The sequence below is a fragment of the Patiria miniata genome, unplaced genomic scaffold (genome assembly GCF_015706575.1).
Source record: "Patiria miniata isolate m_02_andy unplaced genomic scaffold, ASM1570657v1 HiC_scaffold_7, whole genome shotgun sequence".
NCBI classification, from domain to species: domain Eukaryota; kingdom Metazoa; phylum Echinodermata; class Asteroidea; order Valvatida; family Asterinidae; genus Patiria; species Patiria miniata.
In genome coordinates, this window is record NW_024037074.1 from 33484553 (window position 1) to 33502079 (window position 17527).

A 17527-nucleotide genomic window follows, 5' to 3' on the forward strand; every position below is an offset into this window, starting at 1 on the left:
CATTAAAGTTTAGCTACCAAATTTTTACTTTTTAGGTTAGATTAAAATGCATGCCTGTTCAGATATCCGGGAATCTCCTGGATATACTGCATTTTGGGTCGATCGTTACATTTGCATTCAGTAACAGTAACGGCAAACTAACAATACCATCACATTGTCCCAACTATAGTCGGGGCCAATGCCGTAGTCGGGATGTAACAGCTATAATGATTCTATAATATAGAGAGGATGTTTACTGAGGTTATTTTTCTCGCCGAAGACGTATTCTGATTGTATACTATTCCTAAAATGATAATTGCTATATCAATTATAAACGACATTTCAGTCGTGTAAAATACCGAGCCATTTTGTACATCGTTGTTACAAAGGCACAGATAGGCTGTTCTGGATGGAATATATTCTTACAACTGTTGTTTGTTTACAGTAAAAAAGATCCAATTCTTTGACAAAGGAACTTGAAATCATTCGTTATTAATTGAACCTAGGCTATTTCTTATTCCTTTTCATCCTTCGATACTTCCTCTTTCGTAAACTTACTGTGAATGATATAGCTATATGTAGCAAAATAAAAGGAGTGTTGCAAAATAATTTATCAGTGCCCATGAATTCATTCAAAACGTCTGTCTCTGTACGAGTCATCCGATTCTTTGGTTGCCTTGCCTCGATACTTGCATACTTGAAAAGGTATAAACAAAAGATAGGTCGTGCAAGATAACAGGGATGCCCTATGGTATACATACGTGTTCTGTATGTGGAGGCCAGTGTCCACTATTTTCTTTTTATCATGACCCCACCTAGTAAAGAAGGATGTGTGCGCCTTTGCCGTCACTATAGGGTGGTTCAAAATAAAGGAAATCCACTTTTGAAAGCAATTTTCACCTATAGTCAACTTTTGTTCAAATTGCTTCTTCACATTATCACATTGTAGTAAAGTATAGACGTTTAAACATGCACGATGAAAAATAGGCTTAGTAAAAGTCGCAAGAATAGTGATATTATGCTAATTTGTATACAAGTCTCCAAAAATCAGTCTTGTCCACCTATTATTCTATGTAAATTGGCCATTTTTGCAGCCGATAGCTGAGCTCAGTCAAGCGGATGGAATTTATACCTCTGTGGACAAACAGGTTTCGCACATGAAATGTTCAAACTATACCATAGTTCTGAGACAAAATATGCAGTTGCAACGATTTTCGTCACTTAGGCATGCTTTAAGGCCAGTACTATAATCAAAAGTTTAAAATAATTTGTAAAAATAGGCGAAAATTGCTGTCAAAAGTGGATTTCCTTTATTTTGAACCACCCTGTTCATATACCGGTTTAAATCCTAGATATAACTCTATGTGATTACCACGGAAGGCTACTTTTTCATTTAATCACACGTACCATTTAGTACTAATGTTCTAGTTCATTTTTCTTTCTTGTTCCCTATAACCAATTGCAATTGTACCTAATTACCAGTTTTCCTCTAATATCTGTCATCTCGTTTAACAAATGTAGCAACGTTAGCTCAGAACAAAATTTTATAATGCCCATGCAAAGACTGAAAAAAGCGATAAAACATTTATTTTTAGATAAGCATATGTTGCATAAACTCCACGTTAGAGGCTCCGTCAAAATCCATACTGAAGTCTACTAACATTGACTCTGTTTTGAGTATCCTTTTTGTGAGCACCAGATAATGCGCTTAAAAATAGATCATGTCTTCCACAATTCTACATTTGCCGAGGCAGCAACAAACACCCCCCCCCCCCACCACCACCACCACCACCAACCGAAATAAAACCTCTGACTTATATTTTCATATTAGTAAAATGGGGCAAAAAATTATAAACTACAATGCTAAAGTTCATAAATGTATTCTCATATTGCCGAAGAATGCAGAAAAAAGGCAAGATCGGAGATTTAAAAACAATTCGGGAGATGCCCCCTCCCCTTCCCGTTTCATATCACCCCGCCCCGTTTCCTGAAAGCTACAATCCCGGCCAAAATGGTTGGGACACTTGGAAATAACCTTACCCACGGTCACCCACTCCCCAGTCAATGTTGTTCTCTCCAGCTGATGGAGCACATACCGCGCAATGAGAGACACCATTGAGCGGGGGCCGGGGGGTTGGGGGCCCAACGAGATTTGGACAGGATGGTAGATCCAACAGGTTACTCACACAAATAGTATACAAAATAATATTGAATGCTTCGAGCGGTGTAGTAAAACTAGTCTCCCGAGGTGATCCATGGAGCATCCATGTATCACGTGTTTTAGCGTCATGCAGTTGTACAGCAGCCGCCACATAATAAATGGCGGCCGCTGTACAACAAAATATTTTCACACGTACAAAAAAATATATATTCAGACTTATTGAGTGGCACTATCCGTCTTCCGTACCAAGGTATTTGAGACACACATCAAATAAAAGCTTATTTCATCATCTTTCATTTTCCGTTCATTTTTTGTGGGGTTATCCAATGACTTTCGGGAGAAAATTCCATCCAGAGATGATCACCTCTAAAAGCAGTCCTGAAGCTCATCGTCATTTTGAAAACGGACGCCTTATTTCATCTGGTACACCTTGGGCAACATACATATCACAACAAAATGGTTTGATGTACGTGGGTTTTGGTTAAATATCCACATTTCCGAGCCGCATATTCGTTCCACCATGCATTACCTGTGAGTGTTACTTCTTGCCTCCGGTAATCCTATGCGCATAAGTGTATTATTTAGTTCTATAATTTACCAGCAATCCGCGCTAGCTGTGGAGTCTTACACTAATGTTTACTTTGACCTCAATTTGCATGTTGACCCCAAGTGGGCGTGGTAACCTTGGTAAAGCAATTTTGCCATATTGTTCAGCATCAACTTTTTTTGAGGGGGGGGTAATCGCGTGAGTGTTTTCATAGAGATAATGTTGTAATATTTTACCATTCAAAGTTTTAAACAAACAAATTTGCCACAAAAGCAAAGCAAAACGAATAACTCATTTGTTCAAGTGCCAACCGTGACGGTAGGTATCCTTTACCGCTGCGTCTGAGCAAACTCCGCGAAAAGCAAAATCCCGCGTGATTAACGGCCGAATTCTGCCCAAAAAAAATGAATGACACAATTTTGTTAAAACCCTTGCCGCTCCGCCGTTTTTTTGCGCCTCAAAACACAGCACGGCCTATACCAGCTGTCCACATACGGCATTCCACGGCATGACCACAGCATTCGATTCCGGAGTGCAGCTATAACCGTCAGCGCAGCCGGCGTGAAGGGGTTTTAAAGACCCGCCCTGATGTACGTCTAACGTTGCTAAACAACTATATATTGTCGCGTTTTTATTTATCTGTCAGTTTCTCCCTCGTTCTCTAGATTAGCAAGAATGAAGGTTTACATGTGCCTGGTTCTCCTGGTGTTCGTTGGATGTACCTGGAGATTCGCACTGATGGACGGTAAGTTAATTCGTCGAAAGTTCCGCCATATTCTTAAATCCACATTCTCACAGCCCCATGGGCCTATCTTTTATGTCATGCTTGAAGTAGTTATATTATTATAATTCGATTTGATACTCTACTTTACATTAACATGAATATTGTTAGCATCGTAAGAGAAACAACGCCCGCAGTCAACTATTCTCAAATACCTCTGCTTAATTTCTGATCTTGTTCCATCTTATTTGAATTTAGAAAAATAAAACTTAGGTTACATATTAAAACGGTCAATTGCTTACACACCGTCTTTAAAGGGGTATTACGGCCTGAAATCCCCGAAGATGTTATGTGTTGGATTGTTTATTTCATCCTATTTCAAAGGTCTGGTTGAAAGGTAACTAACTTTAATGTCTTAACCGTTCCCGAGAAAAGACGACAATCCCGTTTTTTTACTTCTCACGTCGCGGACATTTTGAGGCATACGTATATGTATTTCCAGCCGTGTTCATCCAATGTACGGTACACACTTGTGTGTGTGTGACACATAATACAGACATCACCAATACACAAATGTTGTTTCTTGCAAGTCCACAGAATGCGATACACTGGGTATACATTTGCGGCAGGAGTCACGACTAGCACAAAACAGCTCGATTTCGCATGGTTCTCGCAAGAAAAACACAAAACGCCCAGTGTTTAATTAAAGGATGGTTATGTGGACGTTTATATATATCCTACTTTTTAAATATTCTTTCCTGTTAACATCATTTCGTTTAAAACGCGTTTTGTTGCCCAATAGGGCGCATTCCAGGACGAAATGTCCCTTTAAAGGGGGCCGTTTTATGCACACCAGAAATAACAACATGATGGTCACTTTTGGCTATTGTGGAATTTGTTCCCAAAACGTAAGGAATTGGCATATTCCGTCGCTTATTTAGTAAAAATGATTTTGTCCGGTCTATTTTCAAATTCTCAAGACAGTGACGAAGGTTGATCCTTACAACCAATATCTTTTATTTCAACCTATTATTAATTCAATATTATATGAGGATTATCAGTTTTCGTTGTTGAGGCATCCCTTTTCATTTCTTTGGTTCTCACTTCCGACCGACCCTATTTTGGGCTCCAGACCCAAGAATTAAAAACCCTTTTCATTACCGCCGATCGACCCTGTTTGGAACCCCCACTAAAAAAAAAATGAACAAAGGGGGAAAATACAAAATTCAGGTAATCAGGCTCTGTGTTATTTGAAAAGCTATGGAAAAAGCAATTCAATGCGACAGATTTGAATGCGAGGTGCGGCGTACAGCATTCAGTGCAACTCCCAGAAGATGTGAGGGTATTGCCTCTCATACTGCTGGGGGTCTCTTTCACAGGGGCATGGTATAACATGGCTACCACTAGCTACAGCCAAAAATCTTTTGAGCTGCATGGTGCAGATAATAATCAACTGCATCCTGCCAAAGCTGCTTTTATCATTTTGTTCAGTCCCGTCGACACATAATAAAATCATTGCAATGAATAAATCTAGATAACAGTACGCACTTGGCTTCATTTAATTTAGCCATCTTAACGGATGCAGCTGCAATTTTGTTGCTTCTCCAGACCGACCCTACTTTAGGGACAAACAAATATGAGAATCATAAAACGAAAAACTTGACGCCCTTATCTTTAAGTGCACGTCATGAATTCAGCAGTAAAAAGCTACTTTTATGTCTTGCAGAGTATCCTCCTGAGGAGTTGGGGAAAGAACGGAAACCTCGCGAGATGGTTGAGCGGAGTATACGTTCAGTGGTATTAAGCATATTTGTTTTATACTAATATGACACAGATCGACGCTTTGACAACGGGGTGATTATGTCAAGCTTGGGAACTATTCCAAAGACGTGTTTCAGTTGAATGCTGTCCCGTTGAATGCTGTACATTTTTTGGTGGCACATTTCAATAATATTTTGTTCATTTTCTTACAGAGCATTCGCATTCATTCAGTTTTGCCAATTCTGTATTGAGTTTCGATTTTGTGCACACAATACTTTGCTAAGTTATTCTGTTTCTTTATAATGCATTCAAGACGACATTTTCATCCATAGGTTGCATTTCTACAACCAATTTTCAATCAAATTGCCTACAATCGTGTAATTTTTGCAATTTTTCTACTTCGTTTATTGGCAATCAATTATAAATTCAAGGGTTCTAAAACGTAGGGAAGCGATTTAATCTTCATGAGGACAATAATAAATGTATCAACCTTTCAATTCAATGCAATGCAATGCAATTCAAACTCACATTTATTTCCATACCAAATGAAAAAGATAAGCAGAGAATACATGAATAAGTAAACGGAATTGTCGAAAAGATGTAATTAAGAAACGAAAATATAGGTATGGAGGAATCTTCTAGAAGCCTAGGCTTGTTGTGAGTTGCCTTGGACGGACTAACACAGAACAGAAACAAGTACATAGGCCTACGGACAGTTGGACAGAGACAGAACTTAAGCATGGAAACTCACAGATTAACTAGAATTAAAGTACATATTGAACGAGAAAAACATTTCCGAAAAAAAGCCAAAATGAGAAGTAAACTGTGTCAGTTACTGGGAGATGAGAGCTCCTTTATAGGCGTGTTTCAAATATGTTTCCAAATGAAACTGTTTGAAAGGGACGGGCGTTGAGTTAAATCTATCCAAGATCATTATTATGAAAAACGATACCTGAAGATCGGAGCAATTATGTTTTCTATGTGACATTTCAGAACAAAAAAAAATCCGGTCTTATAATGTGGTAACTTGTCCTCAGTGAGCATAAAATTGTATCATTCAGCGGGTTTAAATCCACAAAAGTATGTCCGATGCTCACTCACATCCATGTTGGTTTCTGTTTTAGGCAGGCGGACGTCAATGCTCAAATCATCGCGATTGTTTCCTAAAAAATCCATATTCCGGTGGCTGTTTTGGCGGCCTATGCAGAGGCGGCCGTCCGTTCAAATGATCCCCGGAAATGACCATGGTAAGCACAATTCATCATTATCGATTTGGCGACCGTTCCCCAACGTTTCTCAGTTAGGTCTAGTGTTGGAAAACCTCTTTCCTTACGATTTTAAATGCATACGTCCCCTGAAACGTCTCCATCGTTAGTCCTTGAAGAAATCATGGTATTTTTGTTATTGTCCCCATACAGATCGACAGTGGTCAACCGACAGCAAGGCTACCCTTATGTTTAAATAACAAGATTTGGCGTTAATTTATTATGTGTTCCTCTCCCCCGATAAGATTGTCTCAGTTTTTAAATTGATGCCGTGACAATGCTAGTCACTCCTGAAGGCTGATCAAGATTGTGAATTTTAAGAATGATATTGAAATCAAAATTAATCTCAAACAAATGCAATGGATCCGTGAATACCGACATATTAATTCTTCACGCGACGCATAAAAATCCTGAAGATAAATTCTTCTTGTCATGTAAATGACACGAATTATATAGCTCGAGCACGGGCTTAATGTTATCTCCACTTCGTTATGGCTAGCAAATCTGCTTTCAAGATTGTTCCTGTCCTAATATTTTAGTTATTCCCGGTTTCTTTTTTATCCTCGGTGCGTGGTTTTCACTATCGCCGATGAAGGGCAAAATCCATTGTTACAATATCAATTAATATCCTTCATGCATTTATCGTATGAGCAGCGCTGGGATATGGAAACGTTTGCATCCGAGGATTATTATTTATTTTTGGGAAGGGCGAAAAACAAGACCCAGAGAAACATGAGAAGGTTCCTTGCCAAAATAATATGCACACTTGTTTATTGTGATTTCAAATCAAAAGGTCATTGAAGTTTACCCACCAAAATTGGACTTTTTGGTTGGAAAATGCCTGTTCAGAAATCCGGGATATAATGCATCTTGGGTCGATTGTTATATTTGCATTCCAGTAACGGCAACGTTACAATACCATCATATTATAGATATATGCTATACGCCCCGACTATCACATTGTCCCAACTATAGTTGGGGCCAATGCCGTAGTCGGGCGTAACAGCTGCAATGATTCTACAATATAGTGTCTCTTGTGAGTATGTTTACTGTGATTTATTTTTCTCGCCGAAGACTCAGGCTGATTGTATACTATTCCTAAAATGATAATTGCTCTATCAATTACAAACACTTTAGTTGTGTAAAATACTCGGCCATTTTTGTACATCTTTGTTACAAAAGCTCAGATAAGCTGTTCCTGAATCTTACAAGATTCGTATTTACTGTAAAAGAAGATCCCATTCTTTGACAAAATGACCTTGAAATCATTCGTTATTAATTGAACCTAGGCTATTTCTTATTCCTTTTCATCCTTCGATGCTTCCTCTTTCGTAAACTTACTGTGAATGATATAGCTATGTATGTAGCAAAATAAAGGGAGTCTTGCAAAATAATTTATCAGTGACAATGAATAATTCATTCAAACCGTCTGTCTCTGTACGAGTCATCCATGTTCTTTGGTTGTATTTTCAAACCCTTGCCTCATAACACTTGCATCCTTGAAAAGGTATAACTACAAGAGAGGTCGTGAAGATAACAGGGATGCCCTTTGGTATATACCGGGTGACCCCCCAAAAAATGCAACCCTAAATCATTTGCCTTTAAAAAAAAAAGGGATCGGTGGATTTTTATGTTTTTGGTATCAGATTAAAGCTGAGAGCTTTTTCTTTCAGATACTAAAAATAACAGCGTTGCTGTTGAAACCCCTCAGCCAGTCAAGTTATCATCCGGAAACCATTAACTCAACATGGTGACCTTGACCTTTGGCCTTTGACCCCAGAACCAGTCCCAACATGCCTGTACCAATGGGAAACCACCTACTGAAGATAGACCCCATAATTTCATGTCTAACTGAAGTTATCATTCGGAACCATTTACATTTAACTCACCAAGGTGACCTTGACCTTTGACCTTTTGACCCCAAAACCAATCCCAACTTGCCTGTACCCAAGGGCAACCCCCTACCTAAGTCAAACACCAAAATCTCATTTCTAACACAAGTTATCATCCGGAAACCATTTACATTTAACTCACCACGGTGACCTTGACCTTTGACCTTTTGACCCCAAAACCAATCCCAACTTGCCTACTCCCAAGGGCAACCCTCTACCAAAGTTAGACACCAAAATCTCATTTCTAACTCAAGTTATCATCCGTAAACCATTTACATTTAACTCACCACGGTGACCTTGACCTTTGACCTTTTGACCCCAAAACCAATCCCAACTTGCCTGTACCCAAGGGCAACCCCCTACCTTAGTCAAACACCAAAATCTCATTTATAACACAAGTTATCATCCGGAAACCATTTACATTTAACTCACCACGGTGACCTTGACCTTTGACCTTTTGACCCCAAAACCAATCCCAACTTGCCTACTCCCAAGGGCAACCCTCTACCAAAGTTAGACACCAAAATCTCATTTCTAACTCAAGTTATCATCCGGAAACCATTTACATTTAACTCACCATGGTGACCTTGACCTTTGACCTTTTGACCCCAAAACCAATCACAACTTGCCTACTCCCAAGGGCAACCCTTTACCAAAGTTAGACATCAAAATCTCATTTCTAACTCAAGTTATCATCCGGAAACCATTTAGCTTTAACTCACCACGGTGACCTTGGCCTTTGACCTTTTGACCTTAAAACCAATCCCAACTTGCCTACTTCTAAGGGCAACCCCCTACCGAAGTTACAACCCCAAACGACATTTCTAACTCAAGTTATCATCCGGAAACTAAGCTACCCGGACGGACGGACGTTCTAGCCAGACGGACTTGTGGGGTGATAGCATTGTGTTCCCATTATCCCTTTTTCTAAAGATTCCCTTCTGGGGTGATGTTTTTCCATTGTGTAAAAAGTGGGGTGATGTGTTCTGAAAGGAACATCACCCCACAAGGGTGGTCTGGTCAGAACGGACAGACATACGGACGGACGGACGCCCTAGGCGATGACAATACCCCTCGAGCCTCTCGGCTGAGGGGTAAAAAATGTCAATTATGTAAAAGTAGCCATTTTTCATCCTGTACACACAATAATATTACCACAGGAAGGGATTTTCACTGTACCTATTTGTGCATACATGTATCCTAATCCTTACAAACAACACCGCACATAATATGACAAGAGTACAAATGAGTTAGATGGAAGAACTCTTATTTTCCACCTGTACAGGTATCTCATCCTTTTTAGTCCTATTTTAAACCCTTTCAGCATCATAAATATGTCAAAATACTAAGGAAAGTGCACAAAATAGTGAAGGATAATTGCACAGTATATGCTTACAGTAAAATGTTTCACTGTTTGAAGGTTTTGTGTAACAAGATGAAATATGACTACTTTTACATAATTGACATTAATATTTCTCAGCAACCCAAAGTGCTATTTTCATGATTTGGCAGTAATTGAAAGAAAAGGCTCTCAGCCTTAATCTGATACCCAAAACATTAAAATCCACGATCCCTTTTGTTTATAAAGGCAAATGTTTTAGGGTTGCATTTGGGTGGGTTTTTTTTTGGGGGGGGGGGGTTCATACATGACTTGTAGTCTGCGTGGAGGCCAGTGCACTATTTTCTTTTTATCATGACCCCCGCCTATAGTAAAGACGTGCGTCTGATTTTAAGGATGCATACCTGCAAATAAACTCCCATAGACACTAGTGCTAAATGCCCATACTTCAAAATTCTTTTAAAAATACTCAAAACTCTCACAGGTATTCAAGCTGCACAGAAAAATGATAATCAACATGTCATCTTTCGTTTTCTTTTCAATTTTTGGTGGGTTGACCATTGACTTTTCGAGATATTTTCACCCAAAGAAGACGACCCCTATTTTCCCCAAAGCGGAAAAGTAGCCATCTTGAAAAACGATCCCTCCACAACATGGCAAAATAGCGCCACTTTCGAGCCCAATAGCATCCAAAATGCTCAGAATTGGAAGCCCCAAGTCCGGGCCAGAGGTTCGTTACCATATCTCTTCAATTCCCCAATTTTACGGCGCTCAGAACTCTCTAATATAGAATATTTTGAGGGTATAACTTTTATTCATGAGCTTGGCGGATCGATTTACCGGTGTGCACCCTTAAGGATGTGTGCGCCTTTGCCGTCATTATACAGGGTGGTTCAAAATAAAGGAAACTATCCACTTTTGACGGCAATTTTCACCTGCAGTCAACTTTTTTTTCAATTGCTTCTTAACATTATCACATAGTAGTAAAGTATAGCCCTTTAAACATGCATGGTGAAAAGCAGCTTAGTAAAAGTCGCAAGAATAGTGATATTATGCTAATTTGAATACAAATCACCAAAATCAGTCTGGTCCACGTGTTATTCTATGTAAATTGCCCATTCTTGTAGCCGATAGCTGAGCTCAGTCAAGCGGATGGAATTTATACCTCCGTGGACAAACAGGTTTCGCACATGAAATGTTCAAACTATACCATAGTTCTGAGACAAAATATGCAGTTGCAACGATTTTCGTCACTTAGGCATGCTTAAAGGCCAGTACGAATCAAAAGTTTAAAATAATTTTTAAAAATAGGCGAAAGATGCTGTCAAAAGTGGATTTCCTTTATTTTGAACCACCCTGTTCATATACCGATTTAAATCCTAGATTTATCGCTATGTGATTACCACGTAAGGCTACTTTTTCATTTAATCACACGTACCATTCAGTACTAATGTTCTAGTTCATTTTTCTTTCTTGTTCCCTATAACCGATTGCAATTATTGTACCTAATTACCAGTTTTCCTCTAATATCTGTCATCTCATATAACAATGTAGCAACGTTAGCTCAGAACAAAATTTTATTACGCCCATGCAAAGACTGAAAAAGCAATAAAACATTTATTTTTAGATAAGCATATGTTGCATAAACTCCAAGGACGTTAGAGGCTCCGTCAAAATCCATACTGAAGTCTACTAACATTGACTCTATGTTGAGTAGGCTATCCTTTTTGTGAGCACCAGATAATGCGCTTAAAAATAGATCATGTCTTCCACAATTTGCCGAGGCAGCAACAAACACCCCCCCCCCCCCCCACCACCACCACCACCACCACCACCACCACCACCACCACCACCAAAACCCAAAATAAAACCTCTGACTTATATTTTTATATTAGTATAATGGGGCCAAAAATTATAAACTACAATGCTAAAGTTCATATATGTATTCTCATATTGCCGAAGAATGCAGAAAAAAGCAAGACAGTAGATATAAAGACAATTCGGGAGATCCCCCCCCCCCTCCCGGTTCATATCACCCCGCCCCGTTTCCTGAAAGCTACAATCCCGGCCAAAATGGATGGGACACTTGGAAATAACCTTACCCACGGTCACCCACTCCCCCAGTCAATGTTGTTCTCTCCAGCTGATGGAGCACATACCGCGCAATGAGAGACAACATTGAGCGGGGGCCGGGGGGTTGGGGGCCCAGCGAGATTTGGCCATGATGGTAGATCCAACATAGGCTACCCACACAAATAGAGGGTCACTCGCATACATTTGGTTTCTTTTTCAATCACTCCTCGCTGGAATGATGACGATTGCAGGAATGATGACCGGGTGGAGATATGTGTTGGAGCAATGCCCGGATCTATGGGCGAATGCATAGGGCTATTCCAAGGCTAATTATCGGTCCAAAACCCCAAAATTAATGACAATCAACTGTAATGAATTAAATCAAAGTATAAGCCCATCATTATTTATTTCTCGAACATTTTATAAAGTACAGGTCTGGTGGTGGAAAAACCTCTTTCTTCACCAGGTTTAAATTCATACATAAAGGTTGAGCAATTTAAGTGGCTAACCGTCTTGTCACCTGAATCATCTCCATCGTTAATAGTGCAAGATATCATGGTATTCCTTCAGTCTTGTATTATCTCCATACGGAATTACATTGGTTTACCAACAATAAGGCTTTTAATCTGATTCAATTAAAATGGTTAGATTTGGCGGATCTACGGGGTCAGGCATTCTAACGCCCCCTCCCCTGGCCGAAAAAAAGCCGGGAAAAAAATCATGAAACAAATTACATAGTATACAAATCATGAATGTTTATGAGTGCAATGGTTAGAATATTTTCATGAGTTGAAAGACTGAATGTTCCATTCAACGAGGCGAAATGAAACATTCAATCTTTCAACAAATGAAGATATTCTCACCATTTGCACGAATGCAAAAAAAAAGCATTTATTGTTTGATATAACATCCAAGTAGATCTTTGTCATTCGATTGGAGATAAAACTTTAACTCACAAACTTGTATCATATCCACTACTTTTTTCAGCATGTTCAAGGCTAACAACGGTTTACACGTCAAATCATAAATGCGTAGCCGTGCCATGGTTCGATTAATGAATGCCGCGTGACCTACAATCCTCCAATCAAAATAATGACAAGGATTTACTTGGGTGTTATATAAAAGAAGGATATTGAAATCGAAATGAAAGCGAAAACCTACAATCGATCCGTGTAGAGTGATATTTTCAACAAACTGCACATTTATATTCTTCACATAATATAGTAACCGTCGGGATTTTTTTCAGATTTTTAAAAAAACTTTTCCAGAGAAATTAGCAAACCGGTCAGTCACTCTGCAACATCCCACGATTTAAGGATGTTTAACATGTGACGTCATAATGGCCATCAATTTTTCTGTTTAAGAGAGAAATCAGCAAACCGGTCAGTCACTTTGAAGAAATATCCCACGATTAAAGGATGTTTGAAATGTGACGTCATAATGAGCAGCAACTTTTCTCTTTGAAGTATGGACATTTTATAATTGAATACGGTTACATTATTCAAAGTGTTGCTAAGACACATCATTGGTGTTTGTCGTTGGATTATAAATAGTGCAATAAATAACGTTCAAGAATCGGCAAGAGAAACGGTGCACTGGTTATAGTTCCATAACATATCAACAATAATGTGGATTTTGCCTTTAGTGTGCCAACAAATAAATCCTAGTTGTAATCAACGTGTTTCGACTGAATTCCGACGTGCATTTTAACTAACTAATGTTGTCACAGCTTTGCCTACGAACCTTTTATTGACAAAGGGTCGAGGGTCGGCTGCTCAAACTACACTTTAGGCCAAATTAAAAAAAAAAACATGTTTAGCGCCCCGCCCGCTTCCTTTTTGGAGGCCGCCTCCTTGTTTGTTTGTTTGTTTGTTTGTTTGTTTGTTTGTTTGTTTGTTTGTTTGGGGGTTTTTTTGGAAAAAAAAAACACCGAAAAAATGATAAATTTTAAACAGTGACATCATTTTTTTTCTCTTTGTCTGTTGCATCTAGCCCATATAAAGCTGGTATGTCATTTCCTGAGTCCAAGTGGCGGCCATTTAAAAAAAGCCTGGCGGTCATCTTGAAAAATAGCCGGCCTCCTCCTTCTTTTTTTCAACAAGACAGGACGCTAAATATGTTTTTTTTCTTATTTGGCCTTAGCATATCCTGATTTTCTTTTCATACAAGGCCATGCATTTCTTTTTTACTAATGCTTCCGAATTTGACATTTCGTCAACACAGACTAGGTAATGCTAAACATTAAAAAATTATTGAATATCATTTGAGGTTTGAAATTAATTTGTCGTTTCTCTCAAACCTATGATCCCTGTGATAACATGGAGTAAATCGTTGAATGGCTTTCGTCTACATCCTGCGTTTGTTTACGATTCCAGTTCGTTAAAATTTCGTAGGTAAAACTACACTCCAATTCCCGCCCATAAATCCTGTCGTATACACAGATAAGTTAATGACGATCTGTGAACACGACGATTTCATCAACACTCGTTTCATCCGATATCCCGGCTTCATCATAAGACAACCAAAGACAGCATGCGTTAGGCCTACATCTCACTCGCTGTGATCTGAAATGGTTTGTAGAATTTCAGTTTTTACCCGTTCGTAAACGGGTATTGTCGCCAGATGGTGTCTCTCTACTCAGGATGTTATGTCTGTCGGTCCTTCGATGTGAACGCATACATCCCGCAGAATCATGTCCTCATCCTCGGTTTGCGTCGACTTTGAGGAGTACTCGACATCCACGCCTCGCTTGCCGATGTTCCGTTGACGGCCCATTTCAGAATCGCTCGTCATCCGCAACTTCACGTCTCCATTTTGGCCGGTGTCGTCAAAGCTTGCCACTGCAGCAGCATGTTCCAGCGTGTGGCTCAATACATCACTCCCACACGGGCCGCAGATTCCTGACCAGTCTTCGCTTGCCATCTTTCCACCGCCATTGATCCCATTTTCCATCTCCAAGGGCGCGAGTTCGTAACTTGGCGGTGGCTCATCATCCGCATTGTCAGGGCTCTGTTGGCTTCCTTTAGTTTCATCCCCTCTGCCTCTCCGTTTCTTTTGGCAGTAGCAGCAGACCACACAAACGCCTATGGCAATGCCTATTCCCATCTCAAACTCTGGACTGATGCTTTCAAACTTGTGTTTTCGTTGCAACGTTTCGTTTTGTAGCCTATGTTATCGGTCATACGTGCTCTTCTCTGTTACCTGACTTGCAATCATGTGTCATGTGCTTTCATGTGTAATGCAAATGCCTTATATAGTCGTTTAATATATTGCATGACTTCCTAGGAGTGGTCAGTTTGAGCCTGAGAGGTCAATGTCCAAACTTCGGTGTTTCATATCAAAATAATCGCCATCCCACTCACCATGGGTTGTTCTGTGTTTACATTAACGGCTTCACGTCATGTAAGCATGACATTAATAATATTAGCATTATGATAATAACAACGTTGCACCAAAAATGTTTGAAATGAACTGTTAGCCTCTCAATAGACATAGTGACGTCACGCTTTATTTACATGTGCGCTTTCCTATGGGAGCAGGGTGGGGACGGCAGCCAACCGTCCCCAGCTGGCTCCCATAGGAAAAAGCACATAAACAAAGCGTGGTCTATTATATGCCGAATGTCTATCCAGCGCCGTTTTGGTGACGGTACGTGTACGTGTGTGTACCGAGTTTGTTCCCTCAGTTATAAAGCCACTTAGCCAAGAGGGTTTTGGGGGGACGTGCGTGTTCTGAGATTCTAACAGTAAGGCCAAAAAAAAATTCGGTCTCTGGTCAGACCAAAGTTCCGGAATTGACGCGGCCACGCGGCTTTTTTTTTTTTTTTTTTCTTCAAGCTCGGATTGTACAGACAAGGTGGGTACTATTTTGCTTTTTTGGTGTCCTCATGTACATTGGTGTCCTCCATAATTTGCCTTGGTGCTTTCGATCATTTGCCTTGGTGCAATTTCCCATTCCTTGGTGCTCTTTGGTAAAAAAAAATTGAGGAGGTGCGGAAATAGAGGGCGCTGTTGGAGCTACCGCGGAACATTTTTGAAAAAAAAAAGATCGACGCGCATGATTAAAATCGACGCGCGCGCTGACCAGAAACCGACTTATTTTTTTTTTTGGCCTAACAGCCACGAATGCTCCAATTTTAATATGATTCTTCACACACCCTTAGTAAAATGTTAATTTTGTTTGCCAGTTTCATGCTTCATTTTTGCTTTGTATTTTTCTAACTATGTCCATAAAAAGGTTCATATCCCGGCTCACTGGCAATTCTTTTTAAATTTGATATCATCCAGATTATTACCACAACATTCCGAAACTTCATGAAAATTAAGACAAAGGTTACAGGGTTAAAACTCATCGCTTCGATCTGCGGGTGGAAATGCATAATGTCAACAATGATGATCTAGATAACAGAGTATAGAATCGGCTAGTGTGCCACCAGTTAATGTTATGAGTCAGAGTCAGCGTTGACGTAATGCCCGTAGGTAGCGACATGCAGCTACCCAAACATGTCTTTCGAACTTTACCCCTCTCTGATCCCATAATCTTAACCCATTTTTCGAGGGCCAGGGATAAATCTGGAGCTGTAATGAAAGTGAATAAAAGTGAATAATTATGGTCCGTCCACCCCAGTGGTCCACCCCTTGGATATACCTGTGCTTCTTGGGACGCATCCTTAACAAAAGACATCCTAGTATCCCTGGAGCACGTACAGCGGCAGGCAGCTCGCTTTGGTAATTCCACGGAAGAGGGCACCGTCAGTCGATTACTTGAGGAGTTAGACTAGGAGTTACTACAAACCAGAAGACCGTTTGGCAGAAATTATATATGCTATACAAAATGCAGAATGGAATAAATACTACATGTATAGATATTCCACTCAATCAATATGTTCATCCACAGTCAAGAATTTCAAGAGGTAGCAATCAGAAATTTCAGCAGCTTCGCCACAAAACTAGGGGCACAGGGACTCATTCTTCGTTTCCACCATTATCGATTGGAACAAATTACCAGCAAAAATGAATACACATGTAGTCAGACTACCATTGAAAATTTCAAATCGTTTCCAGGATCACTCATTTAAAAACAATGACTAAATTTTCAAGTTTAGTTCATCCACACATAGCTAAGGTTAGCGTGATGTATCCAGATATGATAGTTTGCTGACTAATGGATGAAAATGAAGTTGATGATAAGGTCGAAGATGACGAAGATGAATATGAAGACGAAGGTGAAGACGAAGATGAAGACGAATATGAGGAGAAGATGAAGAGAGGATGAAGATGAAGACAATGACCGAAGCTGAAGACGAAGATGAAGATGAAAATGAAGATGAAGATGAAGACGAAGACGAAGATGATACGGGGGCGTCCCTCGAGAGATGTTTGATTTTCCCCTCTTCTAAACTTATGGCCAGGCCAATTTTAGATGGTGGTGTGGTGGGAGCACATAAATATAGGCTACATACCACGCCCGAGGGCCTAGGCTCATCATATAAAGAAACAATAAATAAAATAAAAATAAAGTTTTACTTTTTTTACTCGGGACGGGGCCTATCTTGAACGGATTGAAATGGACCTTTTCTTAAATGTGAGTACTTTTTTTTAAATATTTTTTTAGCGTTTATTGAATTTAAATGTTCGCTTGTACCATGGAGCATATGCTCGTACCCACCGCACTGCCATCTCAGGGCAGTGGGTACGCTGTTCAGAGGGCGCGGCGGTGGTCACGGCGAGCAAAATTTAACGCCATGATACAATTTTCACCAAAAGAGGGCGGGCTTTATATATTTACCC

At 39.8% G+C, this 17527-nt stretch overlaps 1 long non-coding RNA gene across 1 annotated transcript; it reads left to right on the forward strand.

Annotated features, from left to right (window-relative positions):
- Positions 1–6292: 6292 nt before the first annotated feature.
- Positions 6293–7828, forward strand: LOC119744462. The gene is made up of 2 exons (XR_005273567.1): positions 6293–6416; positions 6588–7828. It is a non-coding gene; the product is annotated as an uncharacterized LOC119744462 (long non-coding RNA).
- Positions 7829–17527: the final 9699 nt, after the last annotated feature.